The following is a 16,361-nucleotide window of genomic DNA, read 5'->3' as shown; positions in this document are numbered from 1 at the left end:
AGGGACTGTTCTCTATAATACACAGGGGACTGCTCTCTGTAATACACAGGGGACTGTTCACTGTGATACACAGGGGACTGTTTTCTGTAATACACAGGGGACTGTTCTCTGTAATACACAGGGGACTGTTCTCTCTAATACACAGGGGATTGTTCTCTCTAATACACAGGGGACTGTTTTCTCTAATACACAGGGGACTGTTCTCTCGAATAGACAGCGGACTGTTCTCTATAATACACAGGGGACTGCTCTCTATAATACACAGGGGACTGCTCTCTATAATACACAGGGACTGCTCTCTATGATACACAGGGACCGTTCTCTATAATACACAGGGACTGTTCTCTATAATACACAGGGGACTGCTCTCTGTAATACACAGGGGACTGTTCACTGTGATACACAGGGGACTGTTTTCTGTAATACACAGGGGACTGTTCTCTGTAATACACAGGGGACTGTTCTCTCTAATACACAGGGGATTGTTCTCTCTAATACACAGGGGACTGTTTTCTCTAATACACAGGGGACTGTTCTCTCGAATAGACAGGTGACTGTTCTCTCTAATGCACAGGGGACTGCTCTCTATAATACACAGGGGACTTCTCTCTATAATACGCAGGGACTGTTCTCTATAATACACAGGGGACTGTTCTCTTTCATGCACAGGGGACTGCTCTCTATAATACACAGGGACTGCTCTCTATAATACACAGGGGACTGCTCTCTATAATACACAGGGGACTGTTCTCTCTAATACACAGGGGACTGTTCTCTCTAATACACCGGTGACTGTTCTCTCTAATACACAGGGGACTGTAATACATAGGCACTGTTCTCTATTACACAGGGGTCTGTTCTCTATATTACACAGGGACTTTTCTGTATAATACACAGGGGACTGCTCTCGATAATACACAGGGCACTGTTCTCTGTAATACACAGGGGACTGCTCTCTGTAATACACAGGGACTGCTCTCTATAATACACATGGGACTGTTCTCTATAATACACAGGGACTGTTCTCTATAATACACAGGGTTCTGTAATACACAGGGACTGTTCTCTATAATACACAGGGACTGTTCTCTATAATACACAGGGACTGTTCCCAATAATACACAGGGGTCTGTAATACACAGGAACTGTTCTCTATAATACACAGGGACTGTTCTCTATAATACACTGGGGACTGCTTTCTATAATACACAGCGGACTGTTCTCTAAAATACACAGGGGAATGTTCTCTATAATACACAGGGACTGTTCTCCATAATACACAGGGACTGTTCTCTATAATACACAGGGACTGTTCTCTATAATACACAGGGACTGTTCTCTATAATACACAGGGACTGTTCTCTATAATACACAGGGACAGTTCTCCATAATACACAGGGACTGTTCTCTATAATACACAGGGACTGCTCTCTATAATACACAGTGGACTGTTCTCTGTAATACACAGGGGAGTGTTCACTCTAATACACAGGGGTCTGTAATACACAGGGACTGCTCTCTATAATACACAGGGACTGTTCTCTATAATACACTGGGTACTGCTCTCCATAATACACAGCGGACTGTTCTCCATAAAACACAGGGGAATGTTCTCTCTAATACACAGGGACTGTTCTCTATAATATACAGGGGACTGTTCTCCATAATACACAGGGACTGTTCTCTATAATACACGGGGGTCTGTTCTCTATAATTCACAGGAGACTGTTCTCTATAATACACAGGGGACTGCTCTCTCTATTACACAGGGGACTGTTCTCTCTATTACACAGGGGACTGCTCTCTATAATACACAGGGGACTGCTCTCTATAATACACAGGGGACTGTTCTCTGTGCTACACAGGGGACTGTTTTCTATAATACACAGTGGACTGCTCTCTGTAATACACAGGGATTGTTCTCTATAATACACAAGGGACTGTTCTATTTAATACACAGGGACTGTTCTCAATATTACACAGGGGACTGTAATACACAGGGACTGTTCTCCATAGTACACGGGGACTGTTCTCTATAATACACAGGGGACTGTTCTCTCTAATACACAGGGGACTGTTCTCGATAATACACAGGGGACTGTTCTCTAGACGATACAGGGGACTGTTCTCTAGACTACACAGGGAACTATTCTGTTTAATACACAGGGGACTGTTCTCTATAATACACAGGGGACTGCTCTCTATAATACACAGGGGACTGCTCTCTATAATACACAGGGACTGCTCTCTATGATACACAGGGACCGTTCTCTATAATACACAGGGACTGTTCTCTATAATACACAGGGGACTGCTCTCTGTAATACACAGGGGACTGTTCACTGTGATACACAGGGGACTGTTTTCTGTAATACACAGGGGACTGTTCTCTGTAATACACAGGGACTGTTCTCTATAATACACAGGGACTGTTCTCTATAATACACAGGGGACTGTAATACACAGGGACTGTTCTCTATAATACACAGGGGACTGTTCTCTGTAATACACAGGGGACTGTTCCCTATAATGCACAGGGGACTTTTCTCTATAATACACAGGGGTCTGTTCTCTATATTACACAGGGACTTTTCTGTATAATACACAGGGGACTGCTCTCGATAATACACAGGGGACTGCTCTCTATAATACACAGGGACTGTTCTCTATAATACGCAGGGGACTGTTTTCTATAATACACAGTGGACTGCTCTCTGTAATACACAGGGACTGTTCTCTATAATACACAAGGGACTGTTCTATTTAATACACAGGGACTGTTCTCTGTAATACACAGGGGACTGTTCTCTATAATACACAGGGGACTGTAATACACAGGGACTGTTCTCTATAATACACAGGGACTGTTCTCTATAATACACAGGGGACTGTAATACACAGGGACTGTTCTCTATAATACACAGGGGTCTGTTCTCTAGCTTACACAGGGACTGTTCTCCATAATACACAGGGGACTGCTCTCTATAATACACAGTCGACTGTTCTCTGTAATACACAGGGCACTGTTCTCTGTAATACACAGGGACTGCTCTCTATAATACACAGGGGACTGCTCTCTATAATACACAGGGACTGTTCTCTATATTACACAGGGACTGTTCTCTCGAATACACAGGGGACCGTTCTCACGAATACACAGGGGACCGATCTCACGAATACACAGGGGACCGATCTCTCTAATACACAGGGGACTGCTCTCTATAATACACAGGGGACTGCTCTTTATAATACACAGGGGACTGCTCTCTATAATACACAGGGGACTGTTCTCTCTAATACACAGGGGACTGTTCTCTCTAATACACAGGGGACTGTTCTCTCTAATACACAGTGGACTGTTCTCTCTAATACACCGGTGACTGTTCTCTCTAATACACAGGGGACTGTAATACATAGGCACTGTTCTCTATTACACAGGGGTCTGTTCTCTATATTACACAGGGACTTTTCTGTATAATACACAGGGGACTGCTCTCGATAATACACAGGGCACTGTTCTCTGTAATACACAGGGGACTGCTCTCTGTAATACACAGGGACTGCTCTCTATAATACACATGGGACTGTTCTCTATAATACACAGGGACTGTTCTCTATAATACACAGGGGTCTGTAATACACAGGGACTGTTCTCTATAATACACAGGGACTGTTCTCTATAATACACAGGGACTGTTCCCAATAATACACAGGGGTCTGTAATACACAGGAACTGTTCTCTATAATACACAGGGACTGTTCCCTATAATACACAGGGGTCTGTAATACACAGGAACTGTTCTCTATAATACACAGGGACTGTTCTCTATAATACACTGGGGACTGCTTTCTATAATACACAGCGGACTGTTCTCTAAAATACACAGGGGAATGTTCTCTATAATACACAGGGACTGTTCTCCATAATACACAGGGACTGTTCTCTATAATACACAGGGACTGTTCTCTATAATACACAGGGACTGTTCTCTATAATACACAGGGACTGTTCTCTATAATACACAGGGACAGTTCTCCATAATACACAGGGACTGCTCTCTATAATACACAGTGGACTGTTCTCTGTAATACACAGGGGAGTGTTCACTCTAATACACAGGGGTCTGTAATACACAGGGACTGCTCTCTATAATACACAGGGACTGTTCTCTATAATACACTGGGTACTGCTCTCCATAATACACAGCGAACTGTTCTCCATAAAACACAGGGGAATGTTCTCTCGAATACACAGGGACTGTTCTCTATAATATACAGGGGACTGTTCTCCATAATACACAGGGACTGTTCTCTATAATACACGGGGGTCTGTTCTCTATAATTCACAGGAGACTGTTCTCTATAATACACAGGGGACTGCTCTCTCTATTACACAGGGGACTGTTCTCTCTATTACACAGGGGACTGCTCTCTATAATACACAGGGGACTGCTCTCTATAATACACAGGGGACTGTTCTCTGTACTACACAGGGGACTGTTTTCTATAATACACAGTGGACTGCTCTCTGTAATACACAGGGATTGTTCTCTATAATACACAAGGGACTGTTCTATTTAATACACAGGGACTGTTCTCAATATTACACAGGGGACTGTAATACACAGGGACTGTTCTCCATAGTACACAGGGACTGTTCTCTGTAATACACAGGGGACTGTTCTCTCTAATACACAGGGGACTGTTCTCGATAATACACAGGGGACTGTTCTCTAGACGATACAGGGTTCTGTTCTCTAGACTACACAGGGAACTGTTCTGTTTAATACACAGGGGACTGTACTCTATAATACACAGCGGACTGTTCTCTATAATACACAGGGGACTGCTCTCTATAATACACAGGGGACTGCTCTCTATAATACACAGGGACTGCTCTCTATGATACACAGGGACCGTTCTCTATAATACACAGGGACTGTTCTCTATAATACACAGGGGACTGTTCTCCCTAATACACAGGGGATTGTTCTCTCTAATACACAGGGGACTGTTTTCTCGAATACACAGGGGACTGTTTTCTCTAATACACAGGGGACTGTTCTCTCTAATAGACAGGGGACTGTTCTCTCTAATACACAGGGGACTGCTCTCTATAATACACAGGGGACTGCTCTCTATAATACACAGGGACTGTTCTCGATAATACACAGGGGACTGTTCTCTAGACTGCACAGGGAACTGTTCTGTTTAATACACAGGGGACTGTACTCTATAATACACAGCGGACTGTTCTCTGTAATACACAGGGGACTGTTCTCTGTAATACACAGGGGACTGTTCTCTCTAATACACAGGGGATTGTTCTCTCTAATACACAGGGGACTGTTCTCTCTAATACACAGGGGACTGTTCTCTCTAATACACCGGTGACTGTTCTCTCTAATACACAGGGGACTGTAATACATAGGCACTGTTCTCTATTACACAGGGGTCTGTTCTCTATATTACACAGGGACTTTTCTGTATAATACACAGGGGACTGCTCTCGATAATACACAGGGCACTGTTCTCTGTAATACACAGGGGACTGCTCTCTGTAATACACAGGGACTGCTCTCTATAATACACATGAGACTGTTCTCTATAATACACAGGGACTGTTCTCTATAATACACAGGGGTCTGTAATACACAGGGACTGTTCTCTATAATACACAGGGACTGTTCTCTATAATACACAGGGACTGTTCCCAATAATACACAGGGGTCTGTAATACACAGGAACTGTTCTCTATAATACACAGGGACTGTTCTCTATAATACACTGGGGACTGCTTTCTATAATACACAGCGGACTGTTCTCTAAAATACACAGGGGAATGTTCTCTATAATACACAGGGACTGTTCTCCATAATACAAAGGGACTGTTCTGTATAATACACAGGGACTGTTCTCTATAATACACAGGGACTGTTCTCTATAATACACAGGGACTGTTCTCTATAATACACAGGGACAGTTCTCCATAATACACAGGGACTGTTCTCTATAATACACAGGGACTGCTCTCTATAATACACTGTGGACTGTTCTCTGTAATACACAGGGGAGTGTTCACTCTAATACACAGGGGTCTGTAATACACAGGGACTGCTCTCTATAATACACAGGGACTGTTCTCTATAATACACTGGGTACTGCTCTCCATAATACACAGCGGACTGTTCTCCATAAAACACAGGGGAATGTTCTCTCTAATACACAGGGACTGTTCTCTATAATATACAGGGGACTGTTCTCCATAATACACAGGGACTATTCTCTATAATACACGGGGGTCTGTTCTCTATAATTCACAGGAGACTGTTCTCTATAATACACAGGGGACTGCTCTCTCTATTACACAGGGGACTGTTCTCTCTATTACACAGGGGACTGCTCTCTATAATACACAGGGGACTGCTCTCTATAATACACAGGGGACTGTTCTCTGTACTACACAGGGGACTGTTTTCTATAATACACAGTGGACTGCTCTCTGTAATACACAGGGATTGTTCTCTATAATACACAAGGGACTGTTCTATTTAATACACAGGGACTGTTCTCAATATTACACAGGGGACTGTAATACACAGGGACTGTTCTCCATAGTACACAGGGACTGTTCTCTATAATACACAGGGGACTGTTCTCTCTAATACACAGGGGACTGTTCTCTATAATACACAGGGGACTGTTCTCTATAATACACAGGGGACTGCTCTCTATAATACACAGGGGACTGCTCTCTATAATACACAGGGACTGCTCTCTATGATACACAGGGACCGTTCTCTATAATACACAGGGACTGTTCTCTATAATACACAGGGGACTGCTCTCTGTAATACACAGGGGACTGTTCACTGTGATACACAGGGGACTGTTTTCTGTAATACACAGGGGACTGTTCTCTGTAATACACAGGGACTGTTCTCTATAATACACAGGGACTGTTCTCTATAATACACAGGGGACTGTAATACACAGGGACTGTTCTCTATAATACACAGGGGACTGTTCTCTGTAATACACAGGGGACTGTTCCCTATAATGCACAGGGGACTTTTCTCTATAATACACAGGGCACTGTTCTCTGTAATACACAGGGACTGTTCCCTATAATGCACAGGGGACTTTTCTCTATAATACACAGGGGTCTGTTCTCTATATTACACAGGGACTTTTCTGTATAATACACAGGGGACTGCTCTCGATAATACACAGGGGACTGCTCTCTATAATACACAGGGACTGTTCTCTATAATACGCAGGGGACTGTTTTCTATAATACACAGTGGACTGCTCTCTGTAATACACAGGGGACTGTTCTCTATAATACACAGGGGACTGTAATACACAGGGACTGTTCTCTATAATACACAGGGACTGTTCTCTATAATACACAGGGGACTGTAATACACAGGGACTGTTCTCTATAATACACAGGGGTCTGTTCTCTAGCTTACACAGGGACTGTTCTCCATAATACACAGGGGACTGCTCTCTTTAATACACAGTCGACTGTTCTCTGTAATACACAGGGCACTGTTCTCTGTAATACACAGGGACTGCTCTCTATAATACACAGGGGACTGCTCTCTATAATACACAGGGACTGTTCTCTATATTACACAGGGACTGTTCTCTCGAATACACAGGGGACCGTTCTCACGAATACACAGGGGACCGATCTCACGAATACACAGGGGACCGATCTCTCTAATACACAGGGGACTGCTCTCTATAATACACAGGGGACTGCTCTCTATAATACACAGGGGACTGCTCTCTATGATACACAGGGGACTGTTCTCTCTAATACACAGGGGACTGTTCTCTCTAATACACAGGGGACTGTTCTCTCTAATACACCGGTGACTGTTCTCTCTAATACACAGGGGACTGTAATACATAGGCACTGTTCTCTATTACACAGGGGTCTGTTCTCTATATTACACAGGGACTTTTCTGTATAATACACAGGGGACTGCTCTCGATAATACACAGGGCACTGTTCTCTGTAATACACAGGGGACTGCTCTCTGTAATACACAGGGACTGCTCTCTATAATACACATGGGACTGTTCTCTATAATACACAGGGACTGTTCTCTATAATACACAGGGGTCTGTAATACACAGGGACTGTTCTCTATAATACACAGGGACTGTTCTCTATAATACACAGGGACTGTTCCCAATAATACACAGGGGTCTGTAATACACAGGAACTGTTCTCTATAATACACAGGGACTGTTCCCAATAATACACAGGGGTCTGTAATACACAGGAACTGTTCTCTATAATACACAGGGACTGTTCTCTATAATACACTGGGGACTGCTTTCTATAATACACAGCGGACTGTTCTCTAAAATACACAGGGGAATGTCCTCTATAATACACAGGGACTGTTCTCCATAATACACAGGGACTGTTCACTATAATACACAGGGACTGTTCTCTATAATACACAGGGACTGTTCTCTATAATACACAGGGACTGTTCTCTTTCATACACAGGGACAGTTCTCCATAATACACAGGGACTGTTCTCTATAATACACAGGGACTGCTCTCTATAATACACAGTGGACTGTTCTCTGTAATACACAGGGGAGTGTTCACTCTAATACACAGGGGTCTGTAATACACAGGGACTGCTCTCTATAATACACAGGGACTGTTCTCTATAATACACTGGGTACTGCTCTCCATAATACACAGCGGACTGTTCTCCATAAAACACAGGGGAATGTTCTCTCTAATACACAGGGACTGTTCTCTATAATATACAGGGGACTGTTCTCCATAATACACAGGGACTGTTCTCTATAATACACGGGGGTCTGTTCTCTATAATTCACAGGAGACTGTTCTCTATAATACACAGGGGACTGCTCTCTCTATTACACAGGGGACTGTTCTCTCTATTACACAGGGGACTGCTCTCTATAATACACAGGGGACTGCTCTCTATAATACACAGGGGACTGTTCTCTGTACTACACAGGGGACTGTTTTCTATAATACACAGTGGACTGCTCTCTGTAATACACAGGGATTGTTCTCTATAATACACAAGGGACTGTTCTATTTAATACACAGGGACTGTTCTCAATATTACACAGGGGACTGTAATACACAGGGACTGTTCTCCAGAGTACACAGGGACTGTTCTCTATAATACACAGGGGACTGTTCTCTCTAATACACAGGGGACTGTTCTCTAGACGATACAGGGGACTGTTCTCTAGACTACACAGGGAACTGTTCTGTTTAATACACAGGGGACTGTACTCTATAATACACAGCGGACTGTTCTCTATAATACACAGGGGACTGCTCTCTATAATACACAGGAGACTGCTCTCTATAATACACAGGGACTGCTCTCTATGATACACAGGGACCGTTCTCTATAATACACAGGGACTGTTCTCTATAATACACAGGGGACTGTTCTCCCTAATACACAGGGGATTGTTCTCTCTAATACACAGGGGACTGTTTTCTCGAATACACAGGGGACTGTTTTATCTAATACACAGGGGACTGTTCTCTCTAATAGACAGGGGACTGTTCTCTCTAATACACAGGGGACTGTTCTCTATAATACACAGGGGACTGCTCTCTATAATACACAGGGACTGTTCTCGATAATACACAGGGGACTGTTCTCTAGACGATACAGGGGACTGTTTTCTTGACTACACAGGGAACTGTTCTGTTTAATACACAGGGGACTGTACTCTATAATACACAGCGGACTGTTCTCTATAATACACAGGGGACTGCTCTCTATAATACACAGGGGACTGCTTTATATAATACACAGGGACTGCTCACTATGATACACAGGGACCGTTCTCTATAATACACAGGGACTGTTCTCTATAATACACAGGGGACTGTTCACTGTGATACACAGGGGACTGTTTTCTGTAATACACAGAGGACTGTTCTCTGTAATACACAGGGGACTGTTCTCTCTAATACACAGGGGATTGTTCTCAATAATGCACAGGGGACTGCTCTCTATAATACACAGGGACTGTTCTCTATAATACACAGGGGACTGTTCTCTTTCATGCACAGGGGACTGCTCTCTATAATACACAGGGACTGCTCTCTATAATACACAGGGGACTGCTCTCTATAATACACAGGGGACTGTTCTCTCTAATACACAGGGGACTGTTCTCTATAATACACAGCGGACTGTTCTCTATAATACACAGGGGACTGCTCTCTATAATACACAGGGGACTGCTCTCTATAATACACAGGGACTGCTCTCTATGATACACAGGGACCGTTCTCTATAATACACAGGGACTGTTCTCTAGAATACACAGGGGACTGTTCTCAATAATACACAGGGGACTGCTCTCTGTAATAAACAGGGGGCTGCTCTCTCTAATACACAGGGGACTGTTTTCTGTAATACACAGGGGACTGTTCTCTGTAATACACAGGGGACTGTTCTCTATAATACACAGGGGACTGATCTCTATAATACACAGGGGACTGTTCTCTAGAATACACAGGGGACTGTTCTCCAGAATACACAGGGGACTGTTCTCCAGAATACACAGGGGACTGTTCTCTAGAATACACAGGGGTTTGTTCTCTATAATACACAGGGGACTGCTCTCTATAATACACAGGGGACTGCTTTCTAAAATACACAGGGGACTGTTCTCTCTAATACACAGGGGACTGTTCTCTCTAATACACAGAGGACTGTTCTTTATAATGCACGGGGGACTGCTCTCTGTAATACACAGGGACTGCTCTCTGTAATACACAGGGACTGTTCTCTGTAATAGACAGGGACTGCTCTCTGCAATACACAGGGACTGTTCTCTATAATACACAGGGACTGTTCTCTATAATACACAGGGGACTGTTCTCTATAATACACAGGGGACTGTTCTCTCTAATACACAGGGGACTGTTCTCTCTAATACACAGGGGACTGTTCTCTCTCATACACAGGGAACTGTATTCGATAATACACAGGGGACTGTTCTCCATAATACACAGGGACTGTTCTCTATAATACACAGGGGTCTGTTCACGATAATACACAGGGGAATGTTCTCTATAATACACAGGGGACTTCTCTCTTTAATACACAGGGACTGCTCTCTATAATACACATGGGACTGTTCTCTATAATACACTGGGGACTGTTCTCTAGAATACACTGGGGACTGTTCTCTAGAATACACAGGGGATTGTTCTCTATAATACACAGGGGACTGTTCTCGAGAATACACAGGGGACTGTTCTCTAGAATACACAGGGGACTGTTCTCTATAATACACAGGGACTGTTCTCTATAATACACAGGGTCTGTTCTCGATAATACACAGGGGACTGTTCTCCATAATACACAGGGGACTGTTCTCTATCAAACACAGGGGAATGTTCTCTATAATACACAGGGGACTTCTCTCTCTAATACACAGGGACTGCTCTCTATAATACACAGAGGACTGCTCTCTATAATACACAGAGGACTGCTCTCTATAATACACAGAGGACTGCTCTCTATAATACACAGAGGACTGCTCTCTATAATACACAGGGGAATGTTCTCTATAATACACAGGGGACTTCTCTCTCTAATACACAGGGACTGCTCTCTATTATACACAGGGACTTCTCTCTCTAATACACAGGGACTGCTCTCTATAATACACAGAGGACTGCTCTCTATAATACACAGAGGACTGCTCTCTATAATACACAGGGGAATGTTCTCCATAATACACAGGGACTGTTCTCTATAATACACAGGGACTGATCTCAATAATACACAGGGGACTGTTCTCTATAATACACAGGGGAATGTTCTCTCTCATACACAGGTACTGTTCTCAATAATACACAGGGGACTGTTCTCTATAATACACAGGGGACTGTTCTCTGTAATATCCAGGGACTGCTCTCTGTAATACACAGGGACTGTTCTCTATAATACACAGGGGACTGTTCTCTATAATACAAAGTTGACTGTTCTCTATAATACACAGGGGACTGTTCTCTATAATACACAGGGGACTGTTCTCTATAATACACAGGGGACTGTTCTCTATAATACACAGGGGACTGTTCTCCAGAATACACAGGGGACTGTTCTCCAGAATACACAGGGGACTGTTCTCTAGAATACACAGGGAATTTTTCTCTATAATACACAGGGGACTGTTCTCTATAATACATAGGGGACTGTTCTCTATAATACACAGGGGACTGTTCTCTATAATACACAGGGACTGTTCTCGATAATACACAGGGGACTGTTCTCTATAATACACAGGGGACTGATCTCTATAATACACATGGGACTGTTCTCTATAATACACAGGGGACTGTTCTCTAGAATATACTGGGGATTGTTCTCTAGAATTCACAGGGGACTGTTCTCTAGAATACACAGGGGACTGTTCTCTAGAATACACAGGGGACTGTTCTCTATAATACACAGGGACTGTTCTCTATAATACACAGGGTCTGTTCTCGATAATACACAGGGGACTGTTCTCCATAATACAGAGGGACTGTTCTCTATAATACACAGGGGTCTGTTCACTATAATACACAGGGGACTGTTCTCTATAATACACACAGGACAGCTCTCTAGAATACACAGGGGATGTTCTCTCGAATACACAGGGGATGTTCTCTCGAATACACAGGGGACTGTTCTCTCGAATGCACAGGGGACTGTTCTCTAGAATACACAGGGGACTGTTCTCTAGAATACACAGGGGACTGTTCTCTGTAACACACAGGGAACTGTTCTCTGTATTACACAGGGGTCTGTTCTCTGTAATACACAGGGGACTGTTCTCTATAATACACAGGGCCTGTTCTCGTAGATACACAGGGGATTGTTCTCTAGAATACAAAAGGGACTGTTCTCTAGAATACACAGGGGACTGTTCTCTGGAATACACAGGGGACTGTTCTCTATAATACACAGGGGACTGTTCTCTAGAATACACAGGGGACTGTTCTCTAGAATACACAGGGGGCTGTTCTCTAGAATACACAGGGGACTGTTCTCTACAATAAAAAAGGGACTGTTCTCTAGAATACACAGGGGACTGTCCTCTAGAATGCACAGGGGACTGTCCTCTAGAATGCACAGGGGACTGTTCTCTAGAATGCACAGGGGACTGTTTTCTAGAATACACAGGGGACTGTTTTCTAAAATACACAGGGGACTGTTCTCTAGAATACAAAGGGGACTGTTCTCTCTCATACACAGGGGTCTGTCCTCTGTAATACACAGGGACTGTTCTCTATAATACACAGGGGACTGTTCTCTATAATACACAGGGCCTGTTCTCGTAGATACACAGGGGACTGTTCTCTATTTTACACAGGGGACTGTTCTCGCAAATACACAGGGGACTGTTCTCATAAATACACAGGTGACTGTTCTCTAGAATACACAGGTGACTGTTCTCTAGAATACACAGGGGACTGTTCTCCAGAATACACAGGGGGCTGTTCTCTAGAATACACAGGGGACTGTTCTCTAGAATGCACAGAGGACTGTTTTCTAGAATACACAGGGGACTGTTTTCTAGAATACACAGGGGACTGTTCTCTAGAATACAAAGGGGACTGTTCTCTCTCATACACAGGGGACTGTCCTCTGTAATACACAGGGACTGTTCTCTATAATACACAGGGGAATGTTCTCTAGAATACACAGGGGACTGTTTTCTAGAATACACAGGGGACTGTTCTCTCTAATACACAGGGGACTGTTCACTGTAATACACAGGGATTGTTCTCTATAATACACAGGGGAATGTTCTCTATAATACACAGGGGAATGTTCTCTATAATACACAGGGGACTGCTCTCTCGAATACACAGGGGACTGTTCTCTAGAATACACAGGGGACTGTTCTCTAGAATACACAGGGGACTGTTCTCTAGAATACACAGGGGACTGTTCTCTAGAATACACAGGGGACTGTTCTCTAGAATACACAGGGGACTGTTCTCTAGAATACACAGGGGACTGTTCTCTAGAATACAGAGGGGACTGTTCTCTAGAATACACAGGGGACTGTTCTCTAGAATACAAAAGGGACTGTTCTCTAGAATACACAGGGGACTGTTCTCTGGAATACACAGGGGACTGTTCTCTATAATACACAGGGGACTGTTCTCTAGAATACACAGGGGACTGTTCTCTAGAATACACAGGGGACTGTTCTCTAGAATACACAGGGGACTGTTCTCTAGAATACACAGGGGACTGTTCTCTGTAATAAACAGGGATTATTCTCTATAATACACAGGGACTGTTCTCTATAATACACAGGGTCTGTTCTCGATAATACACAGGGGACTGTTCTCCATAATACAGAGGGACTGTTCTCTATAATACACAGGGGTCTGTTCACTATAATACACAGGGGACTGTTCTCTATAATACACACAGGACAGCTCTCTAGAATACACAGGGGGCTGTTCGCTAGAATACACAGGGGACTGTTCTCTAGAATACACAGGGGACTGTTCTCTGTAACACACAGGGAACTGTTCTCTGTATTACACAGGGGTCTGTTCTCTGTAATACACAGGGGACTGTTCTCTATAATACACAGGGCCTGTTCTCGTAGATACACAGGGGACTGTTCTCTATAATACACAGGGGACTGTTCTCGTAAATACACAGGGGACTGTTCTCATAAATACACAGGTGACTGTTCTCTAGAATACACAGGTGACTGTTCTCTAGAATACACAGGGGACTGTTCTCTAGAATACACAGGGGGCTGTTCTCTAGAATACACAGGGGACTGTTCTCTAGAATACAAAAGGGACTGTTCTCTAGAATACACAGGGGACTGTCCTCTAGAATGCACAGGGGACTGTTCTCTAGAATGCACAGGGGACTGTTTTCTAGAATACACAGGGGACTGTTTTCTAGAATACACAGGGGACTGTTCTCTAGAATACAAAGGGGACTGTTCTCTCTCATACACAGTGGACTGTTCTCTATAATACACAGTGGACTGTTCTCTATAATACATAGGGGATTGCTCTCTCGAATACACAGGGGACTGTTCTCTATAATACACAGTGGACTGTTCTCTATAATACACAGGGGACTGTTCTCCACAATACACAGTGGACTGTTCTCTATATATACACAGTGGACTGTTCTCTATAATACACAGGGGACTGTTCTCTGTAATACACAGGGACTGTTCTCTATAATACACAGGGGAATGTTCTCTAGAATACACAGGGGACTGTTCTCTAGAATACACAGGGGACTGTTCTCTAGAATACACAGGGGACTGTTCTCTAGAATACACAGGGGACTGTTCTCTAGAATACACAGGGGACTGTTCTCTAGAATACACAGGGGACTGTTCTCTAGAATACAGAGGGGACTTTTCTCTAGAATACAGAGGGGACTGTTCTCTAGAATACACAGGGGACTGTTCTCTAGAATACAAAAGGGACTGTTCTCTAGAATACACAGGGGACTGTTCTCTGGAATACACAGGGGACTGTTCTCTATAATACACAGGGGACTGTTCTCTAGAATACACAGGGGACTGTTCTCTAGAATACACAGGGGACTGTTCTCTAGAATACACAGGGGACTGTTCTCTAGAATACACAGGGGACTGTTCTCTGTAATAAACAGGGATTATTCTCTATAATACACAGTGACTGTTCTCGATAATACACAGGGACTGTGCTCTAGAATACACAGGGGACTGTTCTCAATAATACACAGGGGACAGCTCTCTATAATACACAGGGGACTGCTCTCTATAATACACAGGGGACTGTTCTCTAGAATACACAGGGACTATTCTCGATAATACACAGGGGACTGCTCTCTATAATACACAGGGGACTGTTCTCTCTAATACACAGGGGACTGTTCTCTCTAATACACAGGGGACTGTTCTCTCTAATACACGGGGGACTGTTCTCTCTAATACACAGGGACTGTTCTCGTAAATACACAGGGGACCGTTCTCGTAAATACACAGGGGACTGTTCTCATAAATACACAGGTGACTGTTCTCTAGAATACACAGGGGGCTGTTCTCTAGAATACACAGGGGACTGTTCTCTGTAACACACAGGGGACTGTTCTCTGTAATACACAGGGGTCTGTTCTCTGTAATACACAGGGGACTGTTCTCTATAATACACAGGACCTGTTCTCGTAGTTACACAGGGGACTGTTCTCTATAATACACGGGACTGTTCTCGTAAATACACAGGGGACCGTTCTCGTAAATACACAGGGGACTGCTCTCCATAATACACAGGAACAGTTCTC

Source organism: Pristiophorus japonicus, chromosome 8, assembly GCF_044704955.1.
Source record: "Pristiophorus japonicus isolate sPriJap1 chromosome 8, sPriJap1.hap1, whole genome shotgun sequence".
NCBI classification, from domain to species: domain Eukaryota; kingdom Metazoa; phylum Chordata; class Chondrichthyes; family Pristiophoridae; genus Pristiophorus; species Pristiophorus japonicus.
Note: the sequence above shows the minus strand (reverse complement) of the source record.